Here is a 16,717-nt window from a genome sequence, read left to right on the forward strand (position 1 = left end):
AGACTTGCAAAACAGAAAGTTGAAAAATACACTCCGTGCAAACAATAACAGCAATGCAAAACCGATAATATCATATACAAATATGCTTTAAAAATGACACTATGTTATTATGAATCATTTATTACTACTGTGGTACCTTGAGATACGAGTGCCCCAACGTTCAAGTTTTTTGAGATACAAGCCGTCACTAGGTACATTTTTTGTCTTGAGTTACAAGTCAAAATTCGAAATACGAACCATCAAAGAGCTTGTCGCCACACATTCCGAGGAACTGACGACGGAGGAGTTGATGGAACTACAAACGTGGCAACATATCGAGGTTCTGCAGGAGATCGGTATCACGGAGGAGGCAGAGGCGGAGGAGGTTACCTCATAAAGTGAGATAAAGGAAGTGTTTGCAATGTGGGAAAAAGTTTTGAACTTTAAAGAAAAGAAACACCCTGAAAAAATTGCAACTGATAGTGCAGTGGTGCTATTTAATGACACTTGTCTAACACTTGACTTTATTGAAAAGAAACATCCTGAAAAAGTTACAATTGATCGCTCGGTGGCTCTATTTAATGACACTTGCCTAATGCTTGACTTTATTGAAAAGAAACCCTGAAAAAAAAAATTGCAACTGATAGTGCAGCAGCGCTATTTAATGACACTTGCCTAACTCATTTCAGAAACATGCTAAAGGGGAGGAACTAAACAAAGCTCCTTGGATAGCTTTCTATTGAAACGCCTTGAGAATGAAAGTGAGGAAAGCGTGGCAAAAAAGAAAAAAAAAAAACTAGTGAAGAAGAAAATTAAGTTAAGCAAAAGTGAAAGAAAAAACATTACAATACGCTAATTGGCTTCGCCAACATCTGTTTGTTTCTTGAGATTCTCTTTTATGTATTAGATTTTATTTTGTTTGAATACAATATTTGTTCATTATAAATACATTTTTCTTATGTTGAAAACATTTAACAAAAAATTGGGGTGGTTTTTTGGAGGCTGGCATGAATTAATCTCATTTCAATTAATTTCAATGGGGAAAACTGATTTGAGATGCAAGCATTTTGACTTACGAGCTCGGTCACGGAACAAATTAAACTCGTATCTCAAGGTACCACTGTATTATATTATTGTCCTACAGTAGCTCCTCAGCCACTTAAAAATTACATTAAAGCAGGTTAGTAAAAGCATTTGCTCTGCAATGAATAGGCATCTCACCCGGGGCTGGTTCACTATTTTTCGCTGGAGTGGACTGACCATTGCAAACTACCCGTAAATCTTGTTGACAGTTTTTGGGAAATTCTGATCAAGTACCATGCATAACTTCCAAAAGAAATAAAGGCTGGTCTAGACAGATTTGAACAAAAATTTGCAAACATCACAGCATGCACAACGGTAGACCAAACAGGTTATATGTTTAGCCAGACTAAAGTTTTTATTCAGTCAGCTATACCAGATAAGTAGCCCACCAAACCGCAAATTTTTGGGGCATTATTAAGACATTGTTATTAATGTTTGTTGTGTCCTTCTACTTGTTTGATTACACAAGGTTTAGTTTGGTGGTACTAATATATATCAGTCATCAATATACACTAATATTTTAGCACAGCTTAGTGTTAGTAAAGCCAAGTAAATATTTGAAATTAAGTATATTAAAAGTGTTTAGGCGAAACAATCCAAAATATCTTTCATCTTTTATTTAGTCACAATGACTGACTAAGCATCACAGTCTGAATGTCCAACTGCTGAGGATGCTGGCTGTGGTAACAATCCCATTTCAACTGGCTGATCAGTCTGATCCTCACTCTCAACAGAAGTGCAAATTTATAAAATTCTCCATTTTTTTTCACAATATCTCTTAATAAGGTGTTACAGACTCTTAAAATATTTTCCTTCCCACATTTTCAATAAAAATGACTGAAAAAGAGTATAGTGCAAATAAATTAATAAACAAACATTCCATAAGAATGAAAAAGACAGAGAGAAATTATATCTGACATGCTATATATAATCTCATGCATGTAGTGGCATAGCCTAATATTTCACATGCCACATGTGTAATTTGAGGCTGAGTGATAACACGGTCAACACAAACATAAGGACAAAACAAGACTGTTGCTTTGTTTAAAAAAAAATAAATTAAATGTCAGTTATTGTCTATTGCGCATCTGCATGCAGGAAAAATGCATCAAGTAATGTTAAAACTGATAAATACTGCTTTCTCCATTACATACTGTATACAATAATATACATACATATAATTTCAATTATAATGTCTCTTGTAAAATGTTATTTTTTACCAATGGAAAATTGTTAAGTATCAATTCATTTAAAGATATGGCAAAACAAAACATACAACATAAGGAGAAACACTATAATAAAAAGGAGAGAAACACAACACCATATAAATAGAAGGCACTGTGAAATTTATAGGAACGAATTACATGCAATTCCTTGCAAAACGTCTAAAAGCAGAACCTGTACATACATCAGTAATAAAAGTTGCAGGTAGTCATAAAGCTAGACATTTCTTGATATGGATATCTCTAGCCCTGGAGAGGAAGTATCCATGAGCTCTTCAAAAGCAGGTATGTCATCACAAGGCAGAAATCTTAAAGCTAGTAACATTTTAACATGCAGGATAATTTTTTCCTTATTAGTATGGGTGCACTAAATTAAATTTCTGAACCATTCTCCACAGCAACACTCTGAGATGGCAAGAAGATAAAGTAACACCCTGAATGTGAATGAATTTGTCTAATTTCTTTACCACTTCTCCTGCATGCATGTGTCACTGTGCATTTTAGTCATTGTGACCACCCAATTGGTTTTTACTTTCAGGAGCAATGAAGAACTTGAAGAAAAATGGAAAGCATGCACATCTGACTCATCTGAATGTTTTATTTATTTATGTGTACCACTAGTCTATTGCTTATATAAATGTATAGATAGCTAAAGGGGCACTGTTGGTAACAAAAACTGTAGTACTAAAAGGCCAAACGTAAAGCTCATTAGCCCCTTGATGCAAAACTCTTTTGGCTAATTGTTCAGAGAGCAGTAAAATGTAAACATAAAAGGTGCAACTAGGCCTAACTATTAAAAGATCATGGGTACTAATGAAAATTTTCCCCCCAAAACCTGAATCCAGCAAGTGCATCTCTTCTCGTGGAAGCAGCACATTGTGCATTCTGATTGGTCAAGTGGATTGGAGGAAAGATACTGGGGATGGCCAAATGGATGGTATAAATCAGGGGTGGGCAAAGTCAGTCCTGGAGGGCCACAGTGGTTTCAGGTTTTTTGTTCCAACACAGTTGCTTAATTAGACAGCAAACCTTGCCAATAATTTAACTTCATGGCTTGTTGGTGCTTTAACTCTGCCACGTCATTCACATCTCTTCTCTCTATTATAAAAAAAATACTAGAGTGAAACAGTAGGGTGACGATACATGATCTTCACTTTAAGATCATGGAAGACACTTAAAAGACCCCGCGAGACGTTCCGTGGCCAATCTCTCTAGTCTCACAGGGACCTTAAACATGAGACTTCGTGCCAAGAGATTAACCCAGGACCATCTCGCGATGACGTAGAACATGAGATTCTTGCAAGACACGCCCTACTTACAAATAAATAAGAGCAAGGGAAACAAGCAAAACACTCAGTCATGTTTTCGCTTTGAGCACACACAGATCCAGGGCTTTCAGCGCATATATAGCGTATAAGGACAATACTTTATAAATGAAAAGATAAGACTAAGCGAAGAAGAGGGCAGTGCAGGGAGTCAAAAAAGAAAAACAGTAATTTAGGTACAAATTCAGAAAATAAGGAAAGCAATTATCAGCCTGGAACAAGTGGAATTGAAAAAAATCGGGATGTTTGCGCTATACACATGCAGAGCAGGTTAGAGATTAGAAAAGCAATGGAATTCGAAAGGCTCAAAAAAAAAAAAAATAGTTGGCGTAATACACGTGGAGAAAGAAAGAATATGAAAGTATGAAAGTTAGAATGTATAAAAAAAAAAGAAAGTAAAGATCGCAGGAGCGCAAACAAATGGAAATTATTACTCGAAAAAGGGAAAATAATCACCACGGACCAGGTGTCATTTAAAAAAAAAAAGCAGGATAAAGCATGGTCAGAAATAAAAGGCAGAGTAGAAAACAAAGTAAAACGTCATTAAAAGGTTAAAAAACAAGGGGGGCAAACACATGCAGAGCAGGTTAGAGATAATGAAAACTGGATTTCAAAAGACTCAAAAAAAACGTAGGTGCAAAACACATGCAGAGCAAGATACAGAATATGAAAGCAGAATAAAATGACAGTGTCAAAAAAAAAAAGTAAAAATCGCATTAGCACAAAGAAAGAGAAATTATTACTCGGAGAAATAACGAAAAGGCGAATAGAGATCGAACATATGGACATAGGTGATATGTCAGAAGTATGTAAATATTGTAAGGCTTTTAAGTTTAAGTCAAGAAACTTTCAAAAACAAGAGTTTACCTCACATGCATTTATTGGTTACTTTGCAAAACAAATTATTAACTGCTGATGATGTAGATCATTTTGTCTGTGCAGAAATTCCAAACAGAGAAACCTATCCTTAATTATGGTACAAAGTCATTAAACACATGTCTCACTGACCTCATTAAAAAGATTCAGCATGTTGGGACTCGAAAGATTGCAAATATAGTTTTTACAGAAGTTCTGAAATAAAAGTAAAACTAATGAAATAGCAACAATTCAAAAAAAAAAAATCTTAAAAGTGTGTATCCTGAAACACAAAAACAGGGGTTGGCGAGCACAGTCCCCTAGTATGCTATATTTTTTTTTTCCTTTGTAAGGATATTATCCAAATGATTTAAAGTCTAAAATGGATGAGTTATTCTCAGTTCTTCACTTTTTTCTCTTCACTTTCTTTCCAAGTATTTCATTTAACCAAATAATGCACAATAAATCCACACAGGTGTAAATGGAAACAAGCTAAATGGAGACCACACAGGTGTAAATGGAAACAAGCTAAATGGAGACTTGCTGGTCTCTTTTGTCATTTGCATCTTATCGCTAATAAAACGCAATTAAAAACTGAATGAATACAGCTGTTTAAGGCTGAAATAAACAATAAAGGTTCACAATCTTAACAAGCAAGACAACTTAAATGAAGCAGAAGTGTTACTTAAGCAATAAGTACTTCATATTTAGCAACTGGGTTGGAACAAAAACCTGCAGCCACTGCTGCCCTCCAGGAAACACTTTGCCCACCCCTGGTATAATGTTATGCCCTGCTATCCATTTTCTTAACCTGCTTATCCAGTGCAGAGACAGATGGAATTTAGAGCCTATCCCAACAATCACAAGATTCAAGGCAGGCATATTCCCTGGACAATGCAACAACCCATTGCAGTTGTTAAAAACAACATTGTGATATATTAAGCTACTAGTTACTGCACCTTTTCCCCCCAAAAAGTAGCCAGTTAATACTACTGCAGTAGTCGACTATACAACTATGCAGAAATTGGGTGAACATGCAGACTTCACTAGGACAACGATTGGGCTACAAAGACTACTTTTTGCACCTAGGAACATTCTACATACAGTAACATAAAATTTTGTGCGCAGTAGAGCTATTAGATTAAGCCAATATAATAACTTTATCAATCCTTCCATGTCAATTAAATTTTTTGAACTGGCATGTTGAAAATCGATTTCCAGGAACCTAAAGCAGTTACACAAATCTCATAGTTCATTAAGCATGTTCAATGATTTTCCCACTAAACGAAAAGCAATGTGTAAATAGCTAGCAGTTTGTTTAGTCATCATTTTGTCACACTGCATGAAGGCAAAATGCAGTTTGATTCATGATCAGTTTTAATCTACATTACATGTGGATTAGGCAGAAGACACATAGTTCTTTGCAAGAAAACAAAATCATATTTACCATCTTGTGGTTAGCACGATGAACCAAACTTCGACAAGCAGTTCTGTTCTGTTGAGTGGAATATTCCTTTAATACATGTTCATTTATTTTAGTGATACTTTGCAAATGGGAATCGGCTGAGTCATGCCTGTACTAATTCTAGTTATATTTTAAATAAGGATAACTCAAAATGTTCTTCAATTGATGCTTTAAAGTAGCCCTAATATTAATGTAGATATTGACTAGAGGTGCAGTTTCAAGTTGTGCAATACATAGGCAGTTCTCAAGTGACATGTGAGAGAAATGCACCCAAAAAAAAAAAAAACTCAGAAACAATTTTGTCTCTCTATACTAGGCTTTAATTCAATTCCATCACAATGCTCCATTTCGTGCTATGAAACTTCACTCCCATCTATCCTACCCCACCACAATAGTCCGGCACCCGCCTGCAAAATTTTCTAAGTCTTCCTCTGCTTGCTTGGTATCCAAGGTAACCCCACCCTCTCGCTACCCACCTCTAGGCAACTCCTCCAGAATTAATAGTGTCCAAAAACCATACTTCAAATCCGAGGGATTTTTGAGATAAAGATCATTTTAATAGGTGAGTGACATCTTTGTCACCCCCTCCTATCCTCAGTAAGAAGTTTGCACAATGCGTCTCTCTCCAGAGTCTAATCTGCCAACATTATAATATTATCAGTATTGGTAAATGTTTTTTAGTGTACAATAACTTTTGTAACATTTGTAGAATTTGTCAGATTAATGCAGAAGAATATACAATGAGGAACAAAGATGAAGGTTAACAATTATTAAAAAAATAAAACATATCTAAGCTTACATTTTAGTGTTTACAAAGCTTTTGTTTCGGACAGATTTGTCAACATTCAGGGGCCTTCGTCCTTCATTTAAAACAAAAATACAGGAATAGGAAGAACTTAAAGGTTACAGCCACAAAAAAGACTCGGCCTGCACATTGACTTGGAGCCATTCTGCTCCATTTATGATCTGAAGTAGTATGCAAATTGTGAACACTTCTTTTGATCTGAATTCCATCCATCCATTATCCAACCCGCTATATCCTAACTACACGAGTATAAATTTTCACTTCACTGTATAAATTTTCAATATTAAAAATATGTACATTTTAGGCTTTCAATGTTGTATGCCATATCAAACCACCTACTGAGAGAAAGTACATTGAGTTTTTACATTAAAAAATAATTTATAAAAAAAAGCATGTCTTACATAAAAACTAAAAAGTATATACCCACACAAAAAATATCAGTAATCACTTGATTTAAGAAACATGAACTTTAGTTGTTTTGTGCCTAATCAGAGATTAGTACTTAAAATATAAGATCAAACAAATTGTGGCATTTCAAAACATTCAATTCCTAGATGGGTTATGCCAAGAAAAAAGGTTGAGACATTAAACAACATTTGATCAAAAGTGTCTCAGTAATCTACTGTAGTTAAGCATTCATTTTGATTTTGTCAGGTATAATGTTATTCCAAATCATAATGGGTTACTGCTGATACGAAAATCATGCTCTACTTCGTAGAATTGGGTATATTAGCTGGGAACCGTGATCAAATGGTATAATGCTTTAGGGAACCTTGGCTTAAAAAGACTTTGGGAACCCCTGCAGTAGCCTGTTTACATTTAGTCAAGTGATAGTTATATCAAAATGTCACACAGTAAACTAAGAAAACATATTTAGAAAGAAAATGTATTTTCTTAGTCCGAAACTTTACACTTAGAAAAAGTTTTTAGTTATATTTATTTAAAAGCTACACAAGATAATTTAAGAACAATCTTTAAAATCTGTCTTAATTTTTTAAGAACGTTAATCTCAGCAGGGCTTCTGAGGTAACCAACAAAAATCCCATCCCCTTTCCTGTTTAACACACCATGATTCAATTCAGCCTATTGAAGATTAGTTTACGGAGGCAGACTTGTTAACTCTAGGTCTCACTCTATGCCACCTGACCCCAAACTACACAAGCAGGCTTCAGCCTCCTGTGACAAATGGGGAACTGACATTTAAGTTCAAATAATCCCTTAAATGTTCCAAAAACACACAAACATTCCCTTCAAGGGAGAGGAAAATCATAAAACCTCTGGATTGGCAGGCAAGTCCAATAAACAATCTTTATAAATGAGGGAATAAAATGGCAAAAACAACTTACCCCACAGCTAACCAGTCCTAATCCATACTCCAAAAGTTAACTGGAAAGATTGCTGTAATTAGATTCTGGTTATTACACTTTACTCCATTTTGGAGGCAAATTCTTAGTAATTAATGAAGTATAATGATTTTGGGAAACTGAATTTGATTTGGATATCAGTTTTCTGTTTCACTTTAATTTTGACATTTTTAGAATGCTTCTTTTAATTACTCCATTTTGTTTTTTTTTTTTGGTTTGTTTTTTTTTTACAGGCGCTCACCTTTCTGATACTATTGTTACTTAATTACCATGGCAATCATGTTGGTGGTTATGACACATGATTTCAGAAGTCTGAGTGTATAAAGGCTGTACTGTTCGCTTCATCTTTTGACTATTAGGAGTCCATTTTTCTATGTTAGTTTTCTTAGTATTCAGTTCTCCGCAACGTTATTCTGACTGCAATTTAGATTTTTGATTTATTGAAAGATCAGCTTGAATTCCTAGTTCAAGAACTTACTGTGTTTCCTGACTTAAGTTTCATCTTCTGTTCCTCAATTCAAATTATTTCTGCTATTTTCAGAAGAACAAGTACTCAAACAGAAAATCCAAAAAAACATAATTATACAATGCTTAAAGATAAATGTACTTTTTGTCAGACAATGAACTATTTAAGTACCTACTACCTTGCCTGAAATATAAAAGACAGTCTCTCAGTGGTAACATCAGGGTGTACCTACCTGGGGTTCCACACAACAAAACACAAGATATGAATGGAAAGAACATAAAAAAAATAATACTTATACATTAAATAATTAAAACATTAAAAGAAAACATGAATTTACATAAAAGCAAAAAATAAAAAACAAACAACAAAAAAGATGGAAGCATATAACAAAAATATCAAACAAACAAGAGCTAAACGTAAGCCAGGGCAATAACCCTGGATAAACTGTAACAATATGATTGTGGGTAGGACTGCCTTTTTGACATAATGTTCCCAATTGAGAAAATTTATTTGCAATTATATTAATTGTTTATGCATTTACTAAATTTTAACATTATCAATGTTAAATCACGTCAACATTATTTTGTGCTGGTGATCTTTTACAGCTACCAGCATCATGTATTGTTTTTTCCTTGGTCATAAATTGGTCACTTGACATATGAAGTCATCTTGTACCTTCTGTAAAAGATGTGACACATAAGACTGGGCATCCTCACTTTGTATCAAAAACAAACAAAAAAATGTATGTCAGTTGTAGAGGTAAGAACCCCAAGAGAGTATTAGGATATGTTGCTTAGGAACTTTTTTGTACCTTTTGGATTGATAATCTCTGGTATTTAGTCTTTCTAGTCATCTGATGCTTTGCCTGCCCTCCAACCATGCAATGTACATATCTTGTTTTTTTTCTTTTCTTTTGCCTCAGTCACGAGTGTACTCCTTATTAGTTTTTGTAGAACATCTGTTCTTGTTTTTTATGGAGATTTTGAAATCAATTTCGAGATTTTGTGCTTATATTTAAAGTTATGGAAAATATTTTGAGCTGTGTTTGATTCCATTTTGTTTTGATATGGGGCATGGCCATTTTTGGAGTCCTGTTGTCAGATACCTACCATCCTACAGTGTCCTTTATTGCTATTTCAAATAAAGACTGATTGGTTCTGACTTTAATTCAGAAAAGTTGCCAGTGCAAAATTAAAAATGAGCTTCTTTTTTAGAACTGAACTTCATAATATGTATGTAAAAATGGAACCAGCAATAGCACCTGTTTACCTTTGCATAGCAAGAAAATCTGCCTCAGTGTTACTCTGCAAATTTAGGAGAATTAATACTATATTACACTTCTAAACAAAACACCATTACTATCATACATTTCCAACAAATATGTTATGCACTATCAGGAGGTGGTGTTTAGCATCTAAAGTGATCACAGCTCCTTCTAAAAGATTAAATGCAAAACACGTGTAATAAAGTTAGTTTTACAGTAAGGTTTTCACTTACTACGGTCAGTATGCATTTAGCTGAGAAGAAATTTAGTAAAAGGACAACTGTCAAAGACGCACCTTAAATTTATAAAATTCTAAAATACTAGTTTAACGTTCATATTTATTTAAATTACTGTGGGCAATTTACACTGTTAATCTATATTTTTATTGCCATCACTGACACAAGGCAGAAAGGTAGGATTCCAAAAGAATTCAGCACACGTGGACGATATACTTAAAACTGAAAAACAAACTGCGGTACAAATGAATGAATATAGAAAGAAAAAATACTGATATCAGTTTTTAATTATTTTTCATGACAGTCATTACCGTACGTTGCTGTTATTTTAACATCATAAAAATTTTAGCAAGCAATAAACTACGTACATTTCTAATTGTTAGGCAAATAAAGAGCACGGATATTAAAGTAAAATACTGAAGTCAATAAAACGTTAAAAAAAACACAATGATAATAATATTTGAACATTCGGAGCTCACATTTGGGCTTCAATTGCAAAATGCTTCACAGAAATTCAAAGGTAACAGCACATCCCTGCAAAGCTGAAGTCCATGGCAATGTCAAACACTGGCAGATCTATATTTTATTTTAGATATACTACAAGCACAGTCGTCTTTGTTGAAGTTAGGACAAATATGCTTGGCATTCTTACTCTGTGGTGCAAACAATTTACCTTTAGCAGAACTCAATCAGAACTTAAACGTTGGTTCCTTCATTCATATGCTTGGTGTTATATCTTTTTTCTCCCCTGTAGCTAACATTAGACGTCATCAACGTCATCACTAAACGACACAATCTTCCAACTAGTAGAAACCCAGAGAATGGCATTGTCGCTGATTCGCTGAAGTGCAATTTGTTTGCTATTTATCTCGCCCCAGGATCCGCCCGTTTTAATCTGAGCTGCAGTAAAATCTACTTAGAAGCTCAGCGCGGCTCATTTGAAAAGGATCGTATTTCTACGTCATTAACTTTGTTTTGAACGTTTCACTTTCGTGTTATTTAAAGGGTGTGCATGCATAAGTGTAATTCAACTGAGTAACGGTAATAGCTTTGAGAATGTCACTGATGACGACCGACTGTTTAGCCACCTAAACTACAGTAATGTCTTAACCCAACAAAATTGCATGTTGGTGAATGCTTACGTTATTGGAAAAGGGTATGCTACTCAAGTTTATAAATATCGGGATTAAAAGGCCGTATATATAATGAGATTTTTTTAATCGGACAGTGTACGTTCAGATAGAAGAAACGTGATCTAAAAACTACAAAATGAAAATGTTTAAAATTGTATATATGTGTGTGTGCATGATAATATATACAATAAAATAGACTTTAAAGAGGGTTGACCTTTATGCGAACGATGTCGCAGTTTGGAATAGTGGTAGGAATAAAACTTATTGTTTTCCGGAGAAAGTCTTCAAGGTGCCGACTGGCTTTTTATCTGGTGTTCGTGTACCACGATATAAACGGTGCCCTACCACTCCAGTTGTCTTGGTCACGGGGACATCTCCACAATAATAAAAATAGATCGCCTTCGCCTGTCTGGCTTTTGCCTGCAATTTAACTATTCGGCCCCTTCTTACCCTAATGCTGACTTCCCACCTCTTGCTCCAATGCTTTTTCTCGACAACCATACACCCCTTTACGCCCGTACACACTATTAATTAACCCTGAGCCCTGTCACTCAGAACTCACTTGGGAAGTGCCCCAAGCCCTCCCAAAGTGCTTTCCCCGAAGACTTCACCCCACTTCCCATAGTCCATGCAGAAGCAAAACAAGTCACAGTATGTCTTCTCCTTTTTTCGGCAGCTCCCATTAGGGGTCACCACAGCAGATCATCTGATTCCATATCTTCCTTTCTTCTGCATCTTGCTCTGTCACACCCACCACCTGAATGTTCTCTCACCACATCCATAAATCCCCTCTCAGACATTTCTTTTTTTCCTCTTGCTTGGCAGCTCCATCCTTAGCTTCCTTCTCCCAGTTATACCCAGCATCTCTCCTCTGCAGATTTCCAAACCAATGCAATATCGAACCTGTCCAACCTATCCTAAGCTGGCCCTCTAATGTACTAGTTCCTAATCCTGTTCATCCTTGTCACATCCAATAGAAACTGTAACATCTTTAACTGTGCCACTTCCAGCTCTGTCTCTTGTCTTTTTGTCAGTGCCACCATCTCCAACCCATATCACATTATGTGATATGTACTGTTAAATTCTGCTCTATACTTGTAATATCTTTATTTTACTGTTGTACTGTATTGATTACTTGTGTTTGGTTCTGTGTATTGTATTGTATTGACTCCCTTCTCTTTAACACCCACTGCATGCCCAACCTATTCCAAGTATTTAAACTCATCCATTTTTGCCAACTCTACTCCCTATGTCCTCACCATTCCTCTGACCTCCCTCTCATTCAGATACATGTATCTGCCTTGGTCCTACTAATCTTCATTCCTCTCCTCTCTTGAACATATCTCCACCTCTCCAGGATCTCCTCAACTTGCTCCCTACTCTTGTTATAGATCACACTGTCATCTGCAAACATCATATCCAAGGGGACTCCTGTCTAATCTTGTCAGCCAACCTCTCCATCACCATTGCAAATAAGAAGGGGCTCAGAGCCGATCACTGATGTAATCCCACTTCAACTTTAAACACATCTCTCACTCCTAATGCAGACTTCACCACTGTCAAACTTCCCTTGTACTTATCGTGTACAACTCTTACATACTTCTCTGCCACTCCTGACTTCCTTATAAAATACCACAAGCAGTCTCTAGGCATCTTGTCATATGCTTTCTCTAAGTCCACAAAGACACAATGCAGCTCCTTTTGGCCTTCTCTATACTTCTCCATCAATACCATCAGAGCAAACATTGCATCTGTAGTGCTCCTTCCTGGCATGAAACCATACTGCTGCTCACTAATCATCACTTCAATTCTTACCATACCTACCTGTCACCTACTCATCCCCTTTGTTCCCCTCACCAACATGTCTACTGAAATCTGTTCCAATAACCAGTCTCTTTCCCTTGGGTACACTCTCCATCACATCTTGCAACTCACTGCAGAAATTTTCTTTCTCTTCCACCGCACACCTAATTTGTGAGGCATATGCTCTAATAACATTCACCATCACACCTTCAATTTAAACTTCATAGTCAACTCCGTCCGAAACTCTTTTCACCTTCAAAACTCTAAACATACTGTTCCTTCAGGATAACCCCTACCAAATTTCTCTTCCCATCCACACCATGATAGAACAATTTAAACTTGCTTCAGATACACATGGCCTTACTCCCCTTTCATCTCATCTCTTGCACGCACAATATATCAACCTTCCTTCTCTACATCATATCAGATAACTCTCTCCCTTAACCAGTCATACTGCCAACATTCAAAGCTCTTACCCTCTCTTCCATTCTCCTAACCTTCCTCCTCTCCTCCTGCCTCCAGACACGCCTTCCCCCTCTTCTTTACATTTGGCCAACAGTAGCCCAATTTCCCCCAGCGCCCTGTTGGTTGACAGTATTGGTGAGAGCCGTATGGAAATCTGTATTGTTGTCCACATACTGTATTGAACTGGCAAAAGTTTACATCAGATGCACTTCCTACTGTAATGATCCCCAGTTATGCAGGCTTGGGACCGACATGAAGAAGCACATTGACTTGTACATCCCCTGTGGTTTTGTTAGACACCTCACAGTATGTAAAGAAAGCAATTCAGAGGGCGTTAGAAGTTCTGTATTAGAAGAAGGGTCCTTAACACGAAGTTTTAGATTCTCAACCTCTAAACTTGTCTTTTTTAAAAAAGAAAATTAAGATTATTTTAAAAAATGTATAAAGAATTTATAGTATGTTTACATAACACTTGAGTCCCCAGTTATGGCAGTATGGCCATGTGGCAAGATTCCCCAAGGGTGATGTGGCTCGCAGGACCCTCATTGTTGAGGACCCAAGTGGCTGGACCAGGCCAAGAAGACGCCCACGTAGAACCTGGCTGCAGGAGATAGATAGTCATTTCTGGGGGGTGAGACTGGACTGTGTGTCTGCCTGTGGGGTTGCCAACCAGGATCCCAAGCTGTTTTGTCATGTGGTGGGTGCAGCAACATGCTGTACCAGTGCATGCTCCCTAACCTGATCTTACCTGTACCCAAGGGGAAATTAAAACTCTACAGAAGCTCAACAAAAGAAAAAAATATGTATATTATAATAAACAATAAACAAGCACACATAAGGATATCTAGGTTGTATTCTGGCGATCTGCTGCTGCCAATAACCTACTTGTAGGTAAGAGCAAGATAGTTAAACCTTTACAGATGTATCACAGGTTTATTTTTAAAGACATTAACATCTGGATATAGCAGGTTCAGCTTGCTGTGTCCACAAAAGGAAAATGCTGTTAGAAATCTGTTCCATCCAATGTTTCCTGTTTGAAGACATCAGCATTCAGAATGAATCTGAGTGTTCATAATGGAGTAAATCATTTTTGTTGCAGAGTTTAAAAATAAGCATCAACAAGATGACATAACTTCTTTGTAGTCGATAACATTAACAAAGTCAGACTGCATTTTAAACTCTGGATCACACATTTCAGCTTTAATTGTAATGTGCTAACGTTGCAACCAAGCCCCAGCCTCACTAGGTCACATGTTCTGGGCCTGCTCCAAATTAACATTATTCTGGACAAAAATTTTTAATTACCTCTCAGACAGTCTTGGACTCACAATCCCTCCTAACCCATTAACAGCTGTGTTTGGGGTTCTTCCAGAGAGTCTTAAAGTGGAGAAAGACAAACAAATTGTGATTGCATTCACTACACTGTTGGCACGCAGACTTATTCTGATAAACTGGAAGAACCCAAACTCTCCTCTTTTAAGTCAGTGGGAAACTGATGTGTTATATTATTTAAAATTGGAAAAAATCAAATACTCAGTTAGAGGATCTGTGCAGACTTTTTTCAAAACATGGCAGGATCTAATCAGTAATATTTTGAAATGATTTTATAAAGCACAGAGAATTTGTTGATTTAGGTATTTTTAAAAGCCTTAAATTTTACACCGTTTGGCTTGCTCTCTCTCTCAAGGGTGGGGATCGATCTGTTCTTAGCATAATTCTTTTTTTTGTAAAACTTGATTGCTATGTATTGATTGTAATAAAATTAATAAATAAATAAATAAAAAAAAAATAATAATTGTAATGTGCTCACTTTTTTAGTATATCTTACTCACATACGTAATCTCCAGGTCCTCCTGCTTTATCCACTTTGACTGATTGTATCAGATATAACCTATCCAGCATCAAATAGCACCTAAAATGCAAGGTTTATGCCATGTTCTCTGCAGTACTTAATGTTATGAACAAGGAGACCCAAAATACATAAGTATCAAAAAAGACTTTGAATATATAGGACAGAGAACGGTTTCAGGTAGTGATTTGTATGTGGCACTGCCTCTTGCGGGGGCTATCCACAAAACACATGGAACATAACATGGGCAATGAAAATACAATAGATAACTAGCAAAAGCAACATTAAGATAAATAAATAGCTTAACAAAGAAAAAAGGACATTAAAGAACAAGGCGGAGAGTTTTGAATCATTTCCATATTACTTTTATCCTTGCTTCAGGTCTTTAATCTATAAATAAATCAACACATTTATTGTACTATTATATGATCAGTTTTTGATTTTGGTTGTCAAGTATGTGGGTCAGCAGCTAAATATTTATCTCACAGGTAAAGTTTAATAAAAGCTCAAGCTTTATGTTTGCATTTGGGAACATTCCTATCCACTCCAGTTACATTTTTACAGATGGAGGCAGGAGAGATGCATTTAGAAAATAGAAGAATTCAATTATCCCTCAATTTATGGGTATGATTAAAGAGAATACTAGTGTATTGAATTACAGTTGGGAATATGTATCTCAAAGAAGCTTTAAGGGATTTGGCAAATGATTTATTGTGGTTTGTAAATATTTTAAAGAAAAGTTTGATGAATATAGTTTCTCCTGATAATAAAGCAATAAACTTTTCATCATTACTTTTAAGACCTATTATAGATGATACTCTATTGATCCTGCAGCTGATGAAGAAATTTATTATTAATATAAAATAGGTAGTGCCGGGTTATTTGTGAAGTGGTGGGAGTTTTTAAAATCTTCCAAGATAGCTCAAAAGATCAATTCTCAAGTTAAATGGGAGCTAATTTTCATGCTGTAGATTTTGGAATAGGCAAAGGGAAAATTATAAGTTTACTTAACATTACTTAAGATTACTTACTTAATTTTATAGTATTGATGACGTTACTTTTGGCAATAGAATGGACAGATGACATTAAACCACAAAGTATGATTATTTGTTCTGACTCCCACTCAGCACTATTGACAATTGAAGCTGGTGAATGCTTGTCTAGACAAGATATACTTCTGGAAATGTTACATTTATGTAACAGTATAAAACAGATGGGAATTTTTATGGGATTTATTTCGGTAATTGCAGAAGTTGGGGTGAAGGGAAATGAAATTGCTGACCAGTTTGCTAAAAATACTGTGAAAAAGAATAAAACAAATAGAGTTGAAACAGGATGGTATAAAACTAAAAACTGTATAAAACAGGTTATGCAATTATGGCAAAAAATGGGAAGGTGAAAC

The 16,717-nt window shown here is 35.8% G+C and overlaps 1 protein-coding gene across 6 annotated transcripts in view; it reads right to left on the minus strand.

Moving 5' to 3' along the window:
• Window positions 1–10,890, minus strand: part of tbck (TBC1 domain containing kinase) — a 255,240-nt gene extending 244,350 nt beyond the window's left edge. For 2 of the 6 annotated variants that reach the window (XM_039759204.1, XM_039759203.1), the window contains exon 1: window positions 10,739–10,887. The gene's annotated coding sequence lies outside the window, so the exon portion shown is untranslated. Of the gene's footprint in view, window positions 1–10,544; window positions 10,629–10,738 lie in introns of those variants that run through there. The other 4 variants (XM_039759207.1, XM_039759206.1, XM_039759205.1 and 1 more) reach the window with 4 other exon arrangements.
• Between the last annotated feature and the right edge of the window lie 5,827 nt (window positions 10,891–16,717).

The sequence above is a fragment of the Polypterus senegalus genome, chromosome 7, assembly GCF_016835505.1.
Source record: "Polypterus senegalus isolate Bchr_013 chromosome 7, ASM1683550v1, whole genome shotgun sequence".
Lineage (NCBI taxonomy): Eukaryota > Metazoa > Chordata > Cladistia > Polypteriformes > Polypteridae > Polypterus > Polypterus senegalus.